Genomic DNA, 22,090 nt, shown 5'->3' on the forward strand with positions numbered 1-22,090 from the left:
TATCCAAAGTGGCCTTGAGTTCGACAAGATGTGGTTCATGCAAGATATCGCTCAACCCCACAGAGGCAGGACAGTGTTTGATGTCCTGGATAAGCACTTTGGGGACAGTATTCTGGCTCTTGGGTACCCAGAGGCCACTGGCACAAAATGGTTCAAATGGCTCTGAACACTATGGGACTTAACATCTGAGGTCATCAGTCCCCAACTAACCTAAGGACATCACATAAATCCATGACCGAGGCAGGATTCGAACCTGCGACCGTAGCTGTCGCGCGGTTCCGGACTGAAGCGCCTAGAACCGCTCGGCCACATCGGACGGCGAGGTCACTGGCATTGGCCTCGACTGGCCGCCATATTCTCCGGATCTAAACACATGCGACACCTTTTTGTGGGGCTATATTAAAGATAAGGTGTACCGCACTAACTCGAAAACATTGCTGAGCTGAAAACAGCCATTCAGGAGGTCATCGACGGCATCGATGTTCCGACACTTCAGCAGATCAAGAAGAAATTCGCTATTCGTCTGCACCTCATCATTGCCAATGACGACAGGCACATGGAACATGTCATAACCTAAATCCGAAAATATGTAGTGACGTTCACATGTTTAATAACGTGTGTACACGCCGTAGTTTGTAACTGATTTAAGTTTTTTTCATATAGTTCAATAATTGTCATCCTGTAACTTGTATTTCTCGTTGGCAACATTCCTTAGCTACTTCGATGAGAGGTTCCACCAGTTGATGCATCCAAAACATGTGATTTGTCTCTTCCACTCGACCGCAGTCACAAGGTGGAGATGGTATTACGCGTATGTGGTGTAAGTGCTGTGCATAACGACAGTAACTGAACTTTAACCGTGTTATGGTAACTGCAAATTTCCGTGAGCACTTAAATCCACGGTACCAAGGCCTGGTTGGTGGCATTGGCGTTATTTGCACATAGTATTTTCCTTTAGATGTCATTGTTTTCTCACTCACTCCGAATTCTCTTCCTGATCATCAGCAATAGAACCTCCGCTGAAACGTGTGCATAGCCTGCTATACCCAAAGTCACTGCTTCCCTGGCAAGAATGTCAGCGATCTCGTTGCTAAGGACGGTATAGATGGAGGCCCTGCCGATCATTCCGTTCCAGCTGGTTTACATATGCTCTTATTTCGTAGCCTATCGGGTGGTTTTTGTGCTTTCGTTGGAAATACTTAAGGAGAGTGAGCGCAAAATGAGAGTTCGAGAAGATGACAATGTTTTCCTATGGCACCGCATAGCAGGCAGGCCCCTACTTCACGGCTTCCAAGACAGCTGTAAGCTCAGCCGTCATTATTGTCAATACTTTTGGCAGCTGGTGCTTAAATCCTACTTGTGCGTAAGCATTCCAAAAGGCACATCCTGTTCGCTCCTGTTTCTTTGAGCCGTATGTGTAGAGTACCCTCGCCTATGAATCTTTAGCTCGGCGCTTTTACGAGGCATGATTTAAAATAAGAGATCATATCTCACATCAGGTTCAACAACAGCACATAAGTAACTTTGTTCAAACATGAGCAGCCGTCGTGCAGAGAGCGCTAAACGAAAGTCCGGTGGTGCTTCTGTATAGGATGGTCAGAAACAATCTGAAAAGCTTGTTAGGGAGTTGCAGGATAGGTTAGGCTGATAAATAATCGTTCAGAAAAAAAGTTCGATACGTTGTGCCGTTTCCGAGTTTTTCAGCGTTGAAGTTAGCCAATCAGGTCGTTTGGTGTGCAAGTTCAAGCGGCCCGCCACATACAATTACGTCAGTTGCTCTCATATTGTAGATGACAGTTCAGCCCTTGGCACGGTTTCGATTCTTACTACCGTTCCATGTCCAATTTTTGTATCGCTCTCTTGTTCGGTTTTAGGAAACCAAACGAAGAACACATTTGACGACACCGTCATTGATAGACCACTTGAATTTGCACATGCTACGGCCTGATTGGTTATCTTCAGTGCTAATTAAATCTAAAACGGCGCCGTGTATAGATTTTTTTCTGAACAATTGTTTCTCAGCACATCTTACTCTGCAACACCGTTACAAGCTTTTCAGACTGTTAGTGACCACCCTGTATGTTCCCTTGTTAGTAAACCCAGATTCTTATACAACCAATACCCAGACGTTTAACGTTTTACAGAAGGTTTCTGGATGCAAGATAACAAGGCGTCCTCTGAAAATAGAGGAGTTGGGAGTTTTATGCTTAAATATTTCCGCCGCAAGTGTAGGGGTGGTTAGTTACTTTCCACAAGTACTGCATTCCTTGGAGTTGACTTCATGGCACCAAGACATAGTCTAAGTGCTTTATATTGTAGCGTATTAAGTTTTTGTTGTAAGGTGTCCGTCGCCGATGCGTAGGATATTCTCCCGTAGTCCAGATGCAACCGCACTAGTCCACGATACATGTTCGCGCATATACACCCCTGCCAGTGCTATTAACACGTTAATGTTTTTCTCACACGTTGCTACTACTTGATTTATATGTGCCGTCCATCGCAGTTCAGTCGATGAAGAGGGCGAGGTATTCTACCACTGGCTTCACCGGGAAGAACATATGCTCCTGGCGTCATAGACGGAATCTCTAGCATCCGATGCCTGGTATACATTGCATGCGATGTAGACGCTAACAGCAGACTTCGTATCTGAAATGATCAGTCCGTTGTCCTCCAGCCAGTAGCCGAGGGCTGTCATCGCTGCGTCCATTTTGCGCTATCCTTCTCCTGGACGGTCGCTTTTTGTGTACGTAGAAAAATCATCAGCGTATTGTAGTATGTTGACGCTAGTGTTGAAAACGCTGACCGTATCAGCGGTGTAGATATTAAACAATATCGACGATGAAGCTTATCCTTGCGGGATTCCTTTACTCGTCCTCATTGATCCCACGCTGTTATTACCAACTTTCATACAAAGTTTTGTCTGTAAGTAGGCAAACGAGCTTGCCCAGAAATTAGGAGGGATATTGTGTCGCTCCGTCTTCTTAGCTAGTAACCAAAAGTCAGCTGCATCATATGCATTCTCAATATCTGTACAAACGCTATTAGGAACTTGTTGCTGAGACAAAGTTGAATATCTGTAATTCGCTGTGCTAGTGTTTCATGGATTCCGCTGCCTCTGCAGAAGTCTAACTGTCCAGTCTGTAACAGGACGTTATGTTCGTATCGCCAATCTATCCCATGCTTTATTATTATTTCTAACAACTTCAATGAATATGACTGTAGTGCAATAGGTCTATAGGATGGCAGTTCATCTGGAGATTTTCCAGGCTTCAAAATCAGAACAACTCGCCCCATATTAGTTCAGGAGTGTAAGTCCAACTGGACCAGCAATTCCTTAAAATATTGCTCAGGTGGGTATTTCCTTGTCCAGTCAAATTACACAGCATGGTAAACGATATTGCTAGAACTAGATGCCGTACTTGCACAAACTGACAACGCTCGATTTAATTCGGTTACTCCTATAGATTCGTCCAAGAAATGGTGCACCTGCAGCAATGAAATTAACAGAAAGATATCCAGAGTACGCTGTAAAACGTTTGAGATACAGTTCCATCTGAGTGTCTGAGAAAGTCAAATGGCTGGATGTGGTATGTGAATTTTTGCTCCAGTTCTTGAATCTTTTCAGGGCTCTGTTTGCGTGTTTGCCGTTTAGGTTTCACCAGCTGCTGTCTGGTGTTGTTTTTCTCAATATTCTTCAAATTTTCCGAGAGGGTGCTGTATTGAAACAAATTGTCACCCGTGTTCTTAGTGGATGACAGTTTCAATAGAGAAATCGGTTCACTATGAGGTTGCTCATTCAGGGTTGGTTCTTGCATAAGCGGAGGAATTGGAGAATTTGCGGTGGTTCCCAACATCTTTCTGGGTCTGCTGTGTTGAAACTGTTACAGCTGTCACAATTTTCTTACATAGGTTCGGGTGGTCTCGTTCTGTTGTCAGTGATAGCTGTTAAGACGACGACGAACGAATCGTCGCCAATGTGAATGACTGTTGGCCAATGCTAAATAGAAACGTACAAATCTCTTCTTTGTCAGTGATGCCGATAAGGAGCTGGCTGCATGGTCTGGGTCGACAACGACTAAAATAATTAGAAGTCGTTTGGAAGAATAATATTGTACTTAACTGGTGGTACAGCAGTCTTCATAGTCAGGAGGAATATAATTAAATACAGAGAGCTATAGAGGCATTACATAGGCCATACTTTAACTAAGCGCCTTGGTAGGGGTTGCTTCCTATCAGCTGAAGGCTATGCTATTTTTCTACTTGACGTCCCGAGCAAGAGTGGCCGAGCGCACGCTAGAGACTTGTTGCAAGCCGCGGAGCAGCGCTTGGCTCGGCTCGCGGGTCAAGCGATACCAGTACGGACCGCAGTCGATAACTGCAACTCCTAACAAGTGTGGTATCGAACGTTGATACCACAATGGCACTCTGGTCTTCTGCTCGGGTTGGATGGTTGTCCGCGTTCACATTAGGGCTTTGGGTCAGGTACTTGGCTGCGGGCAGCTGTAGTCGTTGGCAGCGCAGTCATAGCCGGCTGTCTCGGCGCCTCGCCAGCCGACAGCTGCGCCACTCGCCGCTGTGAACACACAGCGCGGACATGGCCGGGAGAGTTGCACGCCGCGCACGTCCTCTGCTGGCTTTTCTATATAACGATGCCTCGGTATCCACAGACGTTGATGTACGATAGTACATGCTTGTGCAAGTCGACCTTCAATTGTATCACTCCGATGAGCACTTGGAATTTGCGTGCATGGAACCACCATTCGACAACATTATTGAGAACTTTCCCGTACGGCGCTATCGCTGCGTTTATCTGTTCCTCTGGTACTTCGAATGCCAGTTCGAATATCCTGATCGTCCGTATTCCAGTCTCTACATGTGTTATGATGACTTCGACTACGTTTCCGTCACAATGTTTAAACTCCATAATTTCTCCGCAAGGCTCAACTATTTTGTCGCATAAGTCAGCATTCTTCAATTTGACAAACAAAGCTGCTCACTATCGAAAGATACATTCCAATGACATCCTGTGAATCAAGTTTCACTTCGCATTCTAAATCTATGATTTCGTGTAGCTTGGATCGGGCGCAATTACGATCGAACGATAATTTCAAAGTATCTTTTCTGTTCAAGTGGGCCATCACTGTATCATATTTCAATAAGCGTAGAATTTTTGCAACGCTGCAAAAAGCATTGAGACTTACCGCGGCGTACGAAACTCGGTACACGTCGGAACAGCTCTGCTGACGCTGTGGGACAACAGGTCCATATTCTCTCTCCGAACTGTTCTCGAGTTAAACTTACGCACTTATAGGTCAATGCTCTTTCTATATGTCGTTCAGTGAATGTGTCTATGTGATTGGACACTGACTCGGTTACGAGTACGTTGTCCTGTTCTATTCTCAGAATATCTCTTTGTCTACAATAATGATGGAAGCTGAATAAATGAATTAAAATCTGTACTACCTCCAGAACTTGAAACCAAGTCTCGTTGCTTACTTGGTAGGAATGTTGACCATTACACCACCACAGCGTTGATGTATGGACTACCCAATTACAACGCTGGGGTGATATTCCAATGCCGGAGAGCCCTGGTAATAGTGACGATTTAGGGGAAAAATAATCTGAAGGTATGAATTAATGTTTTTGTTGGCGAGGGCATTGGACTTGGGTAGTCCGTGCAGCAATGCTGGCCGTATTCCTGTGGTAGTGTAGTGCCCTTTGTAAAAAAAATTTTAAAAAAAGTTAGAGTTAATGGATCAATGATGATGAACAATCCTCATAGGGCGTTCGCTCCGAACAAACCAGAACGAACAACGAACAAAATGAGAACAAGAAAAAAAGTCCCAGGCGTGGTACGCAGTTTAATTTATTTATTCAGCTTCTATCATTATCATAGATAAAGATGAGTCTTAAATGTCTCTAGGAAAATTTAATAAAAATCTTTGTGTTAGTTTCTAAATCTTTTATTTGTGTTGCGATTTCTACCACCTTTCCGCCAGTATTCATTCAAACCAATGGCTCCCTGCAAGTAGGGTCGTCGTCCATGCCTTTCCACGATCTGATACTTGGAAGAATATTAAATGAGAAACCGACGGTCTATCAGTATTTATCTCGCTCTCCAGCTGGGGCAAGATCTTTTCATTTAGGCCGTGTAGACTGCGACAGATGCGGCAATTAGTTTAGGTGTGGTAGCGCAGGCTGAAGTTAGGGACGGATGTTTTCCTGCAGCAACAATAGCGTAGCTTCGTATATCTCTTGGTAGGAAAGGTCCAACTCGGTTCTTTTTCCTTTAATTTCCGGTTGTCTCTTGAATTCTGGGCACATTTTGTTTGCAGCCTTGTGATGAACGCCACCGTAAATTCATGTAGGTGGAGTGATTTTATCAGTCACATTCTGTATCCTTATGAGGCATTCCACAGTGAATAATTCCGTGTCTAAATCCCTAACACTTCGTACATTGAAAGGCAAGAGGTAGAAGCGGTTTTACCTGCCATCTTACTCCATGAATAGAAACGTACTCTGCACTCATTTGTGACTTCTGTCTTTAAACGTACTGGGATAGCTCTTCTTGAAAGATCCCCTCCTGCTGTAAAAAGTCTGGTGTAGCATTTCACTTTTGCTAAATGTTCGCTGCACTGGATAACTTCCAAAATTTCTTCTTTAGCCAAAGTAACGCCCTCATCTTGGATGATACCTTGTCTCGTCGTCATGAAGGACGAAATATAAGCATCCATGTTCTTCTCAAAAAGCGGACTCCGAACTAAAGGGTTTGCAGTTTCAGTAGAGTAAGTTTCTACTTTTACGCGACTGCGGCCTGACTATATTATGTTTTTGGTATATTTATTTTTGCCTTTGCACTCGCTATGTACTAGTTTACCCAGAGACATTGGATGTAAAAGATCGACATTCTTACCCTTGCTTTCAATGAAGACTTGAGTTCCATAGCCGAGTAGTCAGCGCGGCAGGACGCCTTGCGACGGACACGGGTTTGATTCCCGGCCGGGTTGTAGATTTTCTCCGCTCAGGGACTCGTTGTTGTATTCTCTTCATCATTATTTCATCCTCATCGACACGCAAGTTGTCGAAGTGGCATCAACGAAAAAGACTTGCACCAGGCGACCGGTCTGCCCGACGGGAGGCTCTAGCCACAGGAACCTTTCATTTCAACAAAGACCTGAAAAGGACCAACATCAGATTCAGTGTACAGATTTATTTGCTGTACATTTTGAGCTCTGCCACTTACCGGGTCTGTGTGTGTTGTTTCAGCTTCCGTGAAAGGACTGACAGCATCATTACAACGGCATCGGCTCACTTTGCTTCAACGCGATGCATTTTATCTGACCTGCTCGTTTGCTGCTTGTTGTCCCTGTCATTCATTGATCGCTTCTGTCAGTTCTCGCAGCCTGTCATTTCGATGTCTGGAATATTGTCGACTCTGTTCACAGTATGTAAAGCGTCAACTACACTATGTGATCAAAAGTATCCCGACACCTCCAGAAACGTAGTTTTTCATATTAGGTGCATTGTGCTGCCAGGTACTCCATATCAGCGACCTCAGTAGTCATTAGACATCGTGAGAGAACAGAATGGGGCGCACCGCGGAACTAACGTACCTCAAACGTGGTCAGGTGGTTGGGTGTCACCTGTGTCATACGTCTGTACGCGAGATTTCCACTCTCATAAACATCCCTAGATCCACTGTTTCCGATGTGATAGTGAAGTGAAAACTTGAAGGGACACGTACACCACAAAAGCGTACAGCCCGACCTCGTCTGTTGACTGACAGAGACCGCTGACAGTTGAAGAGAGTCGTAATGTGTAGTAGGCAGACATCTATCCATACCATCACACAGGAATTCCAAACTGCATCAGGATCCACTGCAAGTACGACAGTTAGGCGGGAGGAGGGAAAAACTTGGATTTCATGATTGAGCGGCTGCTCATAAGCCACACATCACGCCGGTAAATGTCAAACGACGCCTCGCTTGGCGTAAGGAGCGTAAACATTGGACGATCGAACAGTGGAAAAATGTTGTATAGAGTGACGAATTACGGTATACAATGTGGCGATCCGACGACAGGGTGTGAGTATGGCGAATGACCGGTGAACGTCATCTGCCAGCGTGTGTAATGCCAACAGTAAAATTCCGAGGCGGTGGTGTTATTGTGTGATCGTGTTTTTCATGGAGGGGGCTTGCACCCCTTGTTTTGCGTGGCACTATCACAGCACAGGCCTCCATTGATGTTTTAATCACCTTCTTGCTTCCCACTGTCGAAGAGCAATTCGGGGCTGGCGATCGCATCTTTCACCTCGATCGAGCACCTGTTCATAATGCACGGCCTGTGGTGGCGTCGTTACACGACAATAACATCCCTGTAATGGACTGGCCTGCATACAGTCCTGACCTGAATTCTATAGAACACCTTTGGGATGGTTTGGAACGCCGACATCGATACCTCTTCTCAGTGCAGCTCTCAGTGAAGGATGGGCTACCATTTCCCAAAACCTTCCAGCACCTGACTGAATGTATGCCTGCGAGAGTGGGAGCTGTCATCAAGGCTAAGGGCGGGCCAACACCATATTGAATTCCAGCATTACCGATGGAGGGCGCCACGAACTTTTAAGTCATTTTCAGCTAGGTATCCGGATACTTTTGATCACATGGTGTATCATAGCACTTAATTCTGTCGTTCCTAATTGACGATTATCACTATTACTTTCCCTATCATTCAATTTTGTCACCATCGCCACCATCTGTGGTGGCGATTAGTCGTTGAATTTGCAGAGAGAAACTTAGATTTTACATGTTCACCATACACACAACGTAAACAGGAAAACTGAGCTGTTGACTCTAGTGGAGCACTGCTATTCCACGCCCGTATTCTCCGAAGGCACGTTCCAAACTCCAGTTATGGAGTTAATTGATCAATTTCGGGGTGCTTTCTTTGTGTGAAAATCCACGTGGCTTGCACCACATGAAAGTCCACATATGATGGCATAGTCTGAAATATTTTTAAATTCGAACTCGCCAATTGCTGCTCAACTAATGTTCTAAAATATGTCTTAAGTTTTCCTGTTTCTGTATTACCATCACCAGTCACTTCTCCGATCAACGTCGTGTAATTGAGAACCTCCACAGTTTGTTGTAGCTCTACCTTTCCTTAGGCACTTGTAACGTGTGTTTATCTTTGCTACTGATATAATATGTTACTCCTCATTGATTAAGAATTGTAAGGTACAAACTTTACAAGAGTTCTGTGATTTTAATTTATGTTTCCCGTTTCCTATCTATTAGAAAAATTTGATATGTTAGTCTTGTACAAAAAGTGCGTTAAAATTTCCGTTGTTCAACTTGTTACCTAGTTCCTACAGCATTATCCCGAAAATGACTCTGATCACAGTTAGTTACGTTAGAGTTCAAAAGTACCACGTTAATTAACCTATTTGATCTGTTGCGCTTATGAACAAGGTATGAGCAGAGTGCTGAAATGTACAGGGATTGGACAAACATATGGCAACACCTAGAGAAATGCGTGGTTGAACGTAAATGCAGATGATAGCCAAGCCTGCAGGTTGCGATGTTGAATTTGACCACGAACGGGACATATGTAATATCCTCACTATGTAGCAAGCGTCAGTCGTAGTCACGGACCTAAGTGAATTCGAACGAGGGCAAATAGTTGGCGCTCGTACAGCAAGTGCCTCCGTAAACAAGGTCGCCGAAGTGTTTGGTGTTTCAAGAGGCATCGTATAGAAGATTTATACACTTACAGGAAAAGCGGAAACACATCCGCTAAGTCACAACGCGGAAGAAAGTGTGTGCTGAATGATAGTGACAGACGGTCACTGAAGAGGATTGTGACGAGGAATGAGAGGACGACTGCAGCAAAAGTCACTGTAAAACAATGCCGTACTCGCGAATCCTGTCAGCACCAAAACAACACGAAGAGAGTTCAATAAACAAGGAATTGCAGGACGAGCTGGAATACCAAAACAAGTCATCAGTGATGCAAATCTCCGTAACAGGAAAACGTGGTGCCACAGCCATAAAACAGGGACTATGGAGCAATTTAAGAATGGCATTTGGTCGGATGAGGCTTGTTTCACACGGATTCCAACTCCTGATCTACGTCCCTGGAGTGTAACATGGAGGGGGCTCGGTGATGTGTTTGGACCCAGATCGTGGTATCCCATGAGCCCATTGGCTACTCTGCGAGGATAACAATGTTGATCCATCCCTGGTACAGTTTTTGTTCCTCAATGGTGATGCAGTGTTCCAAGACAACAGGGGCCCATATTCACACAGCTCACATAATCCAGAATTGGTCTTCTGAGCACAAGGATGAATTGTTGCATCTCCCTTGGCCATCACAGTTACCAGATCTCAACATTATTGAGCCTCTGTGATCTACATTGGAGTACACTTCCATTATCATTACCTGAACTTGGCACTATTTTGCGGGAATAATGGCATCAGGTTCCCTTTAATACCATACAGGACCTGTATATATCCATTCCGAGATGACTGGAAGCTGTTTAGAATGCCAACGGCCTTGCTACACCGTATTAGGTATGATAATGTGCTGTTTTTTCGGTGTTTCTATGTTTTTGTCTACCCCCTGTACGTACGTGCTGTTAGCTCCATGTATCATTGCTTTAATACAAAATTTGCATAATTCAGTTTTGAATTTTTTATTTAATTAAATTGCAAATGAGATAGCGTATAATGTCTGTTTGCCAGGATTTCTTCCTTTCTGCAAACTGATCTCGGCCCTCTGGCTCTGAGCCAAGTAGAATGCTTCAATCAGACTTCGAAGGTTTTTTTAACAAAATAGGCCGTGAGTTGCTGGAAATGCACCACAGGGTTGAGTGTTTTAAGTGTCTGAAATGAGTCAGGGGTGCATTACACGTCAGAGGCTGCTACCTAGGTGGCTGACTTTGTATGGAGTGCACGCAAGGTTTTCTAGCTTAAGCGACTCCACATCCATTCCAGATAATGATAGCCGTTGGAGACACCGTAGTATTAGTGTAAGATTCAAAGGAATGGCCCCTACACATCACATGGTTAAAATCCTGATGATAAACTGTCGAAACATTCTCAACTGAGACGTTCTCAACGAAGTCCCAGAGCTTCAAGCACTCCTAAAAAACAAGTGAAGTCCATACTATGTGCAGAACGTTGGCTAAAACTTGAAAATGACAGCAGCGAGACTTCTGGGACAAATTTAAATGATATCGGAAGGATAGGCTAATAGGAAATTGAATGCTCACACAGCCTCAGCTGTAGGCTAGGCATGTGGCACACTTCAGTTCATTTGAAGGCAGATTTCGCTTCATTGGAAGGATACAGAGAAAATGCAGCTTATCTACAAAGGAAACTACTTAAAAATCACTTGTCACATTTTAGAATGTTGCTTAGTGTGTGGGATCCGTACCAAACCTTGTTGTGAAAAACGGTATCTTTGTGGCAGAAGTCTCATCGTCAGACAAAACATTCATTATAAAGTTGTCGATAATCCCATTTTCCCATGGGAACCACTCTCCAAATTCTACACCCTAAGAAAGTCATCATCTAGTTGTTTTGACACACAAACTGTTACACTGTAGCGAAGGTCGCTGACGAGGGACCAATGAACCGTTGTGCTACTGTCCCTTTTTTTAGATAGTAACTGGGTGAAGGGGCTGGAGCATTTTATTAGGCGTGGGATAATAAGTGGCTGCACGGCTACCTGAGCGACAAGAGCAGAGTACAGCCCGCTCGTCGTAAAACAGCGGGTGCCCGGCGTTTACGCCATTTGTAGTGAGGCGAACAGGGTGTCTGAGACATGGGCAGCATTGAGCGCGGCGCCTCGCAAATCGTTTTAGTGCACTAGGGCTCTCCGCTCGCTTACCAGACTACGCCGGACGGCTGCACTTTCTGCTTCGGTTCGGAGAATTTTACTGAGTCCACGGGGGTCGACAGTATAGAGCCCACGTAGACCAGTCCGGCCATTGGCCAGAGGCAGTTTCAGATCGAAACCTTCATAGACCGAAAACGCCATCTGATTAGTGGACCGGTATGGCGTGTGCTGACGTAAAATGTTCACTCCAAATTTGGAGGGACGACCCACGATAGAAGGAAAATTTGTTGCAATGGTTTGGAGGCGAAAGAAGCGGCAGATTCTAAGAGTATGATTGGCAGCTGTTTGTGTATCCTGGCACGACTGGAGATTTTACTGCACGGTTTGGATAAGACGCCAGTCTTTTGGTGTGGAGGTGAAGTGAGGAGTTCAGGGATTCACTTCTGGACAGCCGGAGGAATCAGTCATGTTTCGCTTCTGGACCGTTGGAGCGAATGTTAGTTCTTCACTTTTGGTCAGCCAGAGTGAAGGTGATCACAAGAGTCAGAAGTAGTACTGTCTTGGTAGTCCGGACAGAGCCTGTCTGTTACCACTTGGCGACAACAGTCGGTATGTTTGTCGTTTCAAGCTCGCACTACTTCGATTGGGTCTTTATCCATGGGCACGGACTGCCACTGAGAGCAGCTACATCATCCGCGTGCTCCAAACTGTTGGAGCTCGGCCAGTCTTGCAGATGGTAATGTATTCACACCACCGGCACAGTAGTCTAGTTAATTTGACCCCTCTCATCTTACGCTGTTGCCATGTCTCCATACACAGCCACGGCTTGCATTTATATTGTCATTTATGTTCCATTCAATATCTGTGTCTTGTAAAATTATTCTCGCATTAAATCGCTTTGTGTTCCCGAAATCTTTGTATTATTCAGTAGTTGAAGTTCTCTATTATTATCAGGGCCCTTTCCCACATACGAGTGATCAGTATTAAATTATCATAAACTAAATTACGTCGAAGGGGCAAGTCTTAAACTGACCACAAACAGGGCCATGTCATAATTGTCTCCATGAATTGTCTGTTGCGTGATAGGAACTGTGGTAGATAAAGGGGAGGTAGTGTGTTAGACTAATACGGATTTCTTTAGTGAATCTGGGTGACGTGGATGTGGTTTCTGCACCACTGTCCATGTTTCCTGTATGTTGATGTCCGGCATTGCAAACAGCGTTGTGGATCAATTTTGGACGGGATGGTAACTCATAATGCAAATTGATGTGACAAGTTTTGTCGGGAGACTAGGAAGCATAGTATTTTTGTTTTTAATTTTTGCCAAATATCGTGCACTGCGTATTTTGATTTGTCTATTCGTGTGAATTTTAATGTGAAGTTAGGCTAGGTTGAGATGTAACGGGAGGCAATCCAAAAGGTATAAGGTGGTGGACAGAGCAGAAGTTATGAACGAAAACGGGTCAGCGGATGAAGTGGTTCACTTTCCCATGGAACAGGATGATACACATACTGATTTGAGTCACAGTTCAGTAACTGGTAGCGAGCGTAGCGGTGAAGCTGATAATATGGGAGGAGAGAAGATGTAGCAGCGCACAGGAATCGCCTGTCAGGTCACCAGACAGTGGACGTGAGTGCCAACAGGAGTCGAATTTACTGTTCCAGATTTTGGAAGAAATAAAAGGAGGAGAAATAATCAGAAAAGAGAAAATGCAATAATTAGGAAAGAGGCTTCAAGAGCCTGAAAAAAAGTTTGGAAAACAACCTGAGAAAATCGATGACCACCTGACGGTAGTGGGGAAGACTAGTAGCGAGGCTAAGCAGACTTCGTTAGGAGCAATTAGGGAGGCTGACTTAGCTACGATAGAAGCGGTAGTCACCAAAAGAACTGCCATAACGGCAAAGAACCGTGTCAGGCTAGCAATGCAAAGTGCAAACATTAATGCATTTGCAACTAAATCCCTCAAAATGCAGGGACAAGAGCATATTGCGGGTACCTTAAAAAGACTAAAGAGTATAGAACATGTTGCGGACACCTCACAGAAAACAGAGAATAGAACAACTTTTTTTCCAATAGAAAAAGCTGGGCAGAGGACTGCTTCGTGCTCCGTCCTCAGAGGTGCGGCAGAGAGAATCGTGTCGATGGTGGGATGCTCACTGTGTGTGGAGTCAAAAGGAGAAAACGCGCTCTCGCAAAGACAGCGATCTCTTGCATAATTGCAACCTGCTTAGGAGATGCAATGCAGAGCTGGAATACCACAGTAACCAACATGAGGTATCCGGACCCATAGGGCAAAATATGTGTGACTCGGGGTTTAGCACAAGCACAAGGGCAGGACCGGACTTCGATTACAAGCACTTCATATCACTGCTAAAATTCAAGAACTTTGGGGAAAACAGAAGTCCACTCCACGTGAAAGTTTGGCTCTCTCAGTTTAGCCACTCATTACTGGGGCCATGGGCACTGGAGGCAAAACTGGAATTTATCTGCGGAGATATGGAAGGTCCAGCATCCGTAAAAATGGGAGGGGTGGCGGCAAACTGAGGATCATTCAAAGAATTCAAAGATGGGTTTCATGGGATATACTGCTCACTGGAAATGCAAGACTGAATAAAACAAGAAGTTACCCTGTGCCCAGACCTCGAATTGGCAGGGTATAAGAGCCCTAAAAAGGACTAATAAAAAAGAATCAGTACTTAGATGAGCCACATAATGACAATGAAGTCATCTGGTTCACCTTCTCGAAGCTACAAAGTAATGACCAGCTAGCCCTAGTTGGTAAATGTGGTACAAATATCGAGACCTTTAAGAGTCTACTTCGTGAACTTGAGCTTATATTCGACAGACAAGTTGCCTCAGAGAGAAACGCAGGACAGAATAACAGCTACCAGGGACAACACTGGAAGAATGACGGAAGAAATAATAGGAATGGGCCGTCAGGAGGACAAGAGAACCGAGATCAGAATTCGAGAAGAAGGGGACTCTTCACCTAATTCCAAAGAGGTAATAAGGTAATAATGAGCGGCATTTTGAGCAAAACTGGCGAGGGGCGAAACAAGGTTCTCACGGGGTCCAGGTGGTCGAAATTCTGCCACCTAACCCCAATAGCAAAAACGAAGTAGTAGCACGACGCGAAACTGACGCCAGGTTTGTGCAGTGACGGCTCAAAACGACTATGCAGACACTCTCTGACCGAGCTGAGTACACATGTTTAAGTGTGAAGACCTATAGGAGATACTGCCGGATGAGCAGGAAGTGATAACGCGACAGGACCTTCATCCCACGATTACTGCAACCATAGGTGACGTGCATTTGTACAGTATAGTCGACAGTGGGAGCCACATTACGTCCATTTTGGAGGCGGCATACCAATGTCGTTCACAGAAGAGGAGCTGGCATACCCCACCAATGATAAAGACGAAGATAAAAGACGCACTTAGAGGAAAATGACGGAAGCAAGCCTGCAGACGCGGTTGGAATTCATGTGTCAAGCACACAAACTAGAAACCCACTTCTTAGTAGTGCCAAACTTGGCAGTCGATAGGATCATATGGATAAATTTCTTGAATGAATGTCAGGCCATTCTGGACCCCGGAAGAGGAGAAATTGTGTTGCGCAAGGACAGCATTATCTGCAATGAATCTGAGGAGCTCGCGATACAAGCGCAGCTTCCAACCAATTACGTTGGTCTGAATTATACGAATGGTGATTACAGAGAAGACCATGCTTCAGAAGAGTCTTCTCAGCAAGCAAACGAAAGGGAAGAGGAAGTAATGATCCAAGAAATCAAAGAGGTCATAGAGGAAAAATACAGGCCGTTCTGTTCATTGAACATAAGGAGCACAATAAGTTACATGGCATGCTACTGAAGAACACAGAAGACTGTGTCTAAATCAGATTTGATTAATAATTTCCAGTACGAATTTGAGGTACGTCCACACGATAAATTCTTTGTGCCACCCTATGCCATTTCTATGCTATACAGAGACAGTGTACAGGGAAATCATTAAAATGTTAGCGGTCAGGGTGATAGAGCCTGCCAGGTCCATCTGTAATAACCCGCTCAAGGTAGTCGACAAGGCAGATGAAGCTATCTGTCTTAACATTATTGATACAGAGACACAGACCCGAGAGCCTTTAATAACTTTTACTAAGTATGCGTTTTCTCCTCGGTAGATCTCAGATCTAGGTTCTGGCAAATTGAGCTTCACCCCAACTGCCAGCAGTACACAACATTCCTGGCATTTGGGAAGTGCTATCAATACCAGAAACTGCCTTTCAGGCTTAATGTTTCGTCAGCTGTCAGTCTTCATAGCATTCTAGGTGAATACCTCAAAAGACACGTAACGAGTTACTTTGACGAACTACTAATAGTCGAAGGACATGGCAAGAATATCATATGGTATTGCGAGAACTTCACATCTTCAGGGAGTTTGGAGTCACCGTGAACATTTTGAACGCCATTTCTTGGTCACATCATAACAGCAGATAGAATTAAACCTAACCCCGAAACAATTGAAGCCACTGAGAAGTTTGGAAGACCGATGACCAAAAGAAAGCTAAGATGGTTCCTTGGTGTAATAAATCTTTATAACCGTTACATTCATTTGAACACCCAGAGTAGCCCACGTGTGCATAAGCTTACGGGAAAGAAAATATCATGGGAGTGGGACGAAACCGCGGAGTGCGAATTTCAGGCCTTGAAGTCGGCATTTCTAGAAGCGCCGATACCTTCACATCCCAACTTGGCAGAGGAATTCTGCATGGTCACTAACAGGTCCTATACAGGCGTGAGCGTGATAGCGTTCCAGAATTATATTGAGGATGGAAATAGAGTCTGGAAAACTATTGCATTTGGGAGCAGAGTACTCTCAAAATGTGAAAAGAATTACTGTCAGATAACTCGAGGCATTGGGCATTATCTGGGGGTTTGAAAAGTTTAAATATTTCTTATGTGGGAGGAAGAATAGTCTACACAGATCGGAAGGCCCTACAATTCATTCTCACTGCGAAATTAACCCACAGAAGTTTAATGAGATGGGTAACATACTTGCAGCAATAAAATTTCACCATTTAATACATAGCGGGCAGTCATGATGTAATAGGTGACGCATTGTCAGGTTCCCTATAGGGGTACAGTCCGGTGCCAAAGAGTATCTTAAGGGGAACCATTACCGTCTCCACTACACGATAAAAGTCGCGTTCGAAAACTTTGTGAGCTGCAGTATGAAAGCCGTTAGGAGAAAGCAGGACAAGGATCCAGAGCTTCTGAGGGTCAAAGAGAAGTGGAGAGATAGGAATCATCTGGCCGTTAGACATTTCTACCAGCTAAGGAAAGGTATACTCTTTCATAGAAGCTATGTGGGGGATTCGGGATGGTGTCTACTGGAATATTTGATCAATAAAGTGGTGTGACACACCCATTTAAGTTACGGACATTTCGGTCCGAAAAAGTGCTGCTTGAAGCTAAGGACAATGTCACTTCAGGAAAATGGAACAGAGAATCTGGCGTGTGCTGTCAGTGTGCAAGGATTGTCAGAGGGCAAAGCACACGACCGTAAATGTGCAAGCCCCTCTGTTCCCAATTGTTCACAATAGGTTACAACACTTAGCAGCACCAGATGTAATGGGATTATTACCGAAAACGTGGAGACGATACAGTTCCGTATTGGTTTTTGTCGAAATGGCATAGAAATTTGTGATTTTTACGCCGCTAAAAAAGGCTACTCGATTGATGGTGTCGCGAGCTCTGTGTGAAGTCTTCCTGCCAAAGGTAGGACGTATGGAGAGAATTATCTCTGGTAATGGGCCACAATACAAGACAGGGCGGAGGAAAAAGACGCTAAGAAGAAACAGAACTGATACAATGTTTCTCCCCTCACACCACCCGAGATCAAATTCGGCCGCACGTGTTACAAAAAGAGTTAGGCAACCTGTGCCAGCTATACTGCCACAAGCAACAAAATAGGTTACAGAAAGATAAACCTACTTTTATTGCATTTGTCGACTTACAGAAAGCTTGTGACAATGTTGACTGGAATACTCCCTTTCATATCCTAAAGGTGGCAGTGGTAAAATACAGGTAGCGAAATGATATCTACAATCTGTACAGAAATTAGATGGCAGTTATGAGAGTCGAGGGGCACGAAAGGGAAGCAACGGTTGAGAAGGGAGTGAGACAGGGTTGTAGCCTATCCCTGATATTATTCAATCTGTATATTGAGCAAGCAGTAAAGGAAACAAAAGAAAAATTTTGAGTAAGAATTAAAATCCATTCAGAAGAAATAAAAACTTTGAAGTTTGCTGACGACATTGTAATTCTGTCAGACAGCAAAGGACCTGGAAGAGCAGCTGAACAGTGTCTTGAAACGGGGATATAAGATGAACATAAACAAAAACAATGGAGTGTAGTCGAATTAAATCAGGTGATGCAGAGGGAATTAGATTAGGAAATGAGACGCTTAAATTAGTAGATGAGTTTTGCTATTTGGTCAGCAAAATAAGAGGATGTTCGAAGTAGAGAGGATATAAAATGTAGACTGGCTGTCGCATGGAAAGCGTTTCTGAGGAAGAGAAATTGTTAACATCGCGTATAGATTTAAGTGTCAGGAAGTCTTTTCTGAAAGAATTTGTATGCAGTGTAGCCATGTATGAAAGTGAAACGTGGGCGATATACAGTTTAGACAAGAAGAAAATAGAAGTTTTCGAAATGTGGTGCTACAGAAGAATGCTGAAGATTAGATGGGTAGATCACATAACTAATGAGGTACTGAATAGAATTGGGGAGAAAAGGAATTTGTGGCACAACTTCACTAGAAGAAGGGATCGGTTGGTAGGACACATTCTGAAGCATAAAGAGATTACCAATCTAGTATTGGCGTGAAGTGTGGAAGGTAAAAATCGTAGAGGGAGACCAATAATGAATAAACTAAGCAGATTCAGAAGGATGTAGGTTGCAGTAGTTATTCAGATATGAAGAGGTATGCACAGGATAGAGTAGCATGGAGAGCTGATCAAACCAGTCTCTGGAATGAAGACCACAACAACTCAGAGCGTCTGCCAATCACTGCGCCATCTATTGACGACACCGCGAGTCTCGTGGACTCCACGTGATACGGTCGGCCCACCCTCCTGAATGTCAAAACATTTGCCAGTTCCGCTACTAGCGTCGCAACGGGACACGCGCACATGGTCACTTCTGTTTTTTAAAGTTTCTCGTTACCATTACTGGTATGTACTGTCTCCTGTCAGTCGAAGCAATCAAATAGCTAAAGGAGGTTAATTAATCACAGAGACTGACAGAAGAGTACTACCACAATTAGCAATAGTCAACGACATACAAGTTCTCAATGGCATCAGGTGAGTAGCACCTGAGAGTAGAGACTTACTGTTCACTCACCTGTGCAGGATTGTACAACCATGTCACATACTTTGAGTTAGTGTTTGCCTAATTACAGCAAGTCAAGTGTCTACACGAAGAGTGCGATGATGTCTGGAGCACCACAGGCTGTCACCACTGCGACCATTGCTGCAGCATCCCTTGTCGCGGTAGCAAAAAGAGACCCACCGACTCTGGTGTACCAAGGGGCAACAAAGGACTCAGGAGTGGCACCACGTCGTCTTTTCAGGCGAATCCCGGTCCCGAATACAGCATCACGATGGACGTATCTCCCAGTGGAGGCTGCGAAGGGAACAAACTTTGTCAGATTGCTTTCTTCAGTCATACGGTTCCAGCGCCTTTGGGTGCACAAGAAGATCAGTTCTGATTCGTGTAGTCACTAATTTGATCAACAGTCGTTATATTTCTGATGTGCTGAGGTTGGTGATCGTGCTCTGTCTTCGACATCTAGATGTCGACATCTTGTTCAAAGACATGTGCTGGACATGCTCTGCAGGCTCACTGTTGTCCTCGCCAGCAAATTCTCGTAATTACTCACTCACTCACCGAAAACATCTGGTCATGGATTGCCAAGAGACTGGCAAGCTACCATTCACCAGCCTCTATGATTGATGGACTCTGACATACAGTCGAAGCAGCATGGAATGACGTACCAGTATCTGTCATCCAAGCTCAATTCGACTCCATGCCTAGCCGGATTTGGACCACTGCTGCTCTCGGAGGTGGTACCTCTATGTACAGTCTGGTAAGAAAGATCGTGGTCGGATTAATCAGTAGAAAAATGTATCTGATAAGTCTAAAACATATTCATACATCATACATGAACAACAGAAAAATGTAATTACAGTTAATAATACGTCCAGCCACTCGTTGTGTCGATAACTGAGTGGCATCTCCGAGGCTTGCTTGAAACCAGCTTTTCCGCGTATTACCGAGCGAGGTGGCGTATTGGTTAGCACACTAGACTCGCATTCTGGAGGAAGACAGTTCAAACCCGTGTCCGTAATTTCCCTGCATCGATCCAGGCATATGCCGGAATTGTTCCTTTGAAGGGGCACGACCGATTTCCTTTCACGTCCGTCACAATCCGAGCTGTCCCTCAGTGCTGACGGGACATTAAACCCAATATTCTTTCCTTTCTTCCTCGTATTCACGTAATTTGCGGTGAGAGCTGTTTCGAAGTGAAGACCTTTCCTCCTTGCAACTTCTTTTTGATGTAATACCGTACATTTTCAATAGGATTAGCGTCAAGTGACTGTTAGCGCCAATCCAGTACTTACACACATTTTTCCTTTCTGCGCTTGCTGCAAAACATGCTGCGTTCTTCGAATTATTGTCCTCTTGCAGCTTCGAATCTTCATTTCTGTCGATGAGCTAACGTTTGGCACTCGGAATCAAAGAACTTTGATAAACACGAAGCGTAAGCTACACCGATGTCCCTTCTTGTGTTTCAAAGTAAACTATTGCTTTTTGGACACTGCATGAAGGACAAAGGTTTCCTCTGGTTTGTGAAAGAACTAAGGCGATATCTTTTACCGTGTGTGTGTGTGTGTGTGTGTGTGTGTGTGTGTGTGTGTGTGTGTGTGTGTGTGTAAAGCCGATCACGCTCTTATGTAACAGGCTGCCGTAAATTTTGCTCTCTGTATAACTCCTAATCACCTATAAATTTAATAATGTATTTTTCTTACTATACAGTATAAGCACAATGAGCAAAAATTCGTTACGTGCTATCCTCCATGGTGTTACAGTTTTAATGGCCAGCAATGTATTTTATTCTAGAAGAGATTTTTTGAGGTTGCGTACTCACTATAACGTGAGCAAAATACCTTGTTTGACAATGAGGGAACTAAGCGCTACAATCTGAAATCCTGATACTGTGATTTCAGTTTCAAACAATAACATGAAAACATTGCGTTTGACTGCTTGCTGCTAGTACCTACCTCAGCTAGCCAATAAAAATATAAATATCAATCACTGTTACATCTAATGAGGTGTAATTAATCGCTGAACGAGGTATTTTTTTAAATGAATAAACCTGTGACTGTCAGTTTCTTTTTCTCATTAATAACTACGTTGTTTTACGCCGATGGAAAAACTTCCATCCCAAAGACTCCCAAATTTATCTTAATGACTGTAATGCACCAATCAGACACACAGTAAGATACGTAGATCCAACTATATTTCATACTGTAGGTGTTTGTTGTACAGTTAACGAGCGAGAACTCTTCATAAACCTCTGTGCCATCTTCTTAGAGGCAAATACAGTATGTACAGTAATAATTTCGGCTACAAAGAGTGTGCTTCACCTAGCCTCCGTATATAGTTTTTATCAGCTGCCAGAGCTTTCTTAGCGCACGTCCAGCAACTGACTTCCATTCATGTATCGGTAGTCTCGACCTACGAATGTTGCAATTATCTGCTGCGTAGCTCAAACGACTTCGCTAATTCCGCTGATCCCCGTTTCCTTGTACGGAGAAGTGGAAATTGTCTGAGAATAATTTATGGCACTGGAGCCGCCATCCTAGTTGGAAGTTAACTGTCCGGTCAAGACCTAAGATGGGCGGGTGAACAGAGCCATTTGTCTGCATGACGGCGCCCGCTTTGCGTCTTGTTCGTTTTGTAAAGGCGTGCTTCTGATCATTTTTAGTGCCGCAACTTGAATTGCATCTCTGAAAACTTTTGCGCAAAAAGCAAGACTGCGTAGCACACTGTCAAATAAATTTTACCTGTTCACAGATTACTGTTTTTCTAGTAGGCACAAAAATTCTCTCATTGTTATCTGAACTATCAGAGCTGTAAATTGTTACCGTAATTTCAATACAGTAGTTTGTAGATAATTATTGGAAACG

The sequence above is a fragment of the Schistocerca nitens genome, chromosome 3 (genome assembly GCF_023898315.1).
Source record: "Schistocerca nitens isolate TAMUIC-IGC-003100 chromosome 3, iqSchNite1.1, whole genome shotgun sequence".
Classification (NCBI taxonomy): Eukaryota; Metazoa; Arthropoda; class Insecta; order Orthoptera; family Acrididae; genus Schistocerca; species Schistocerca nitens.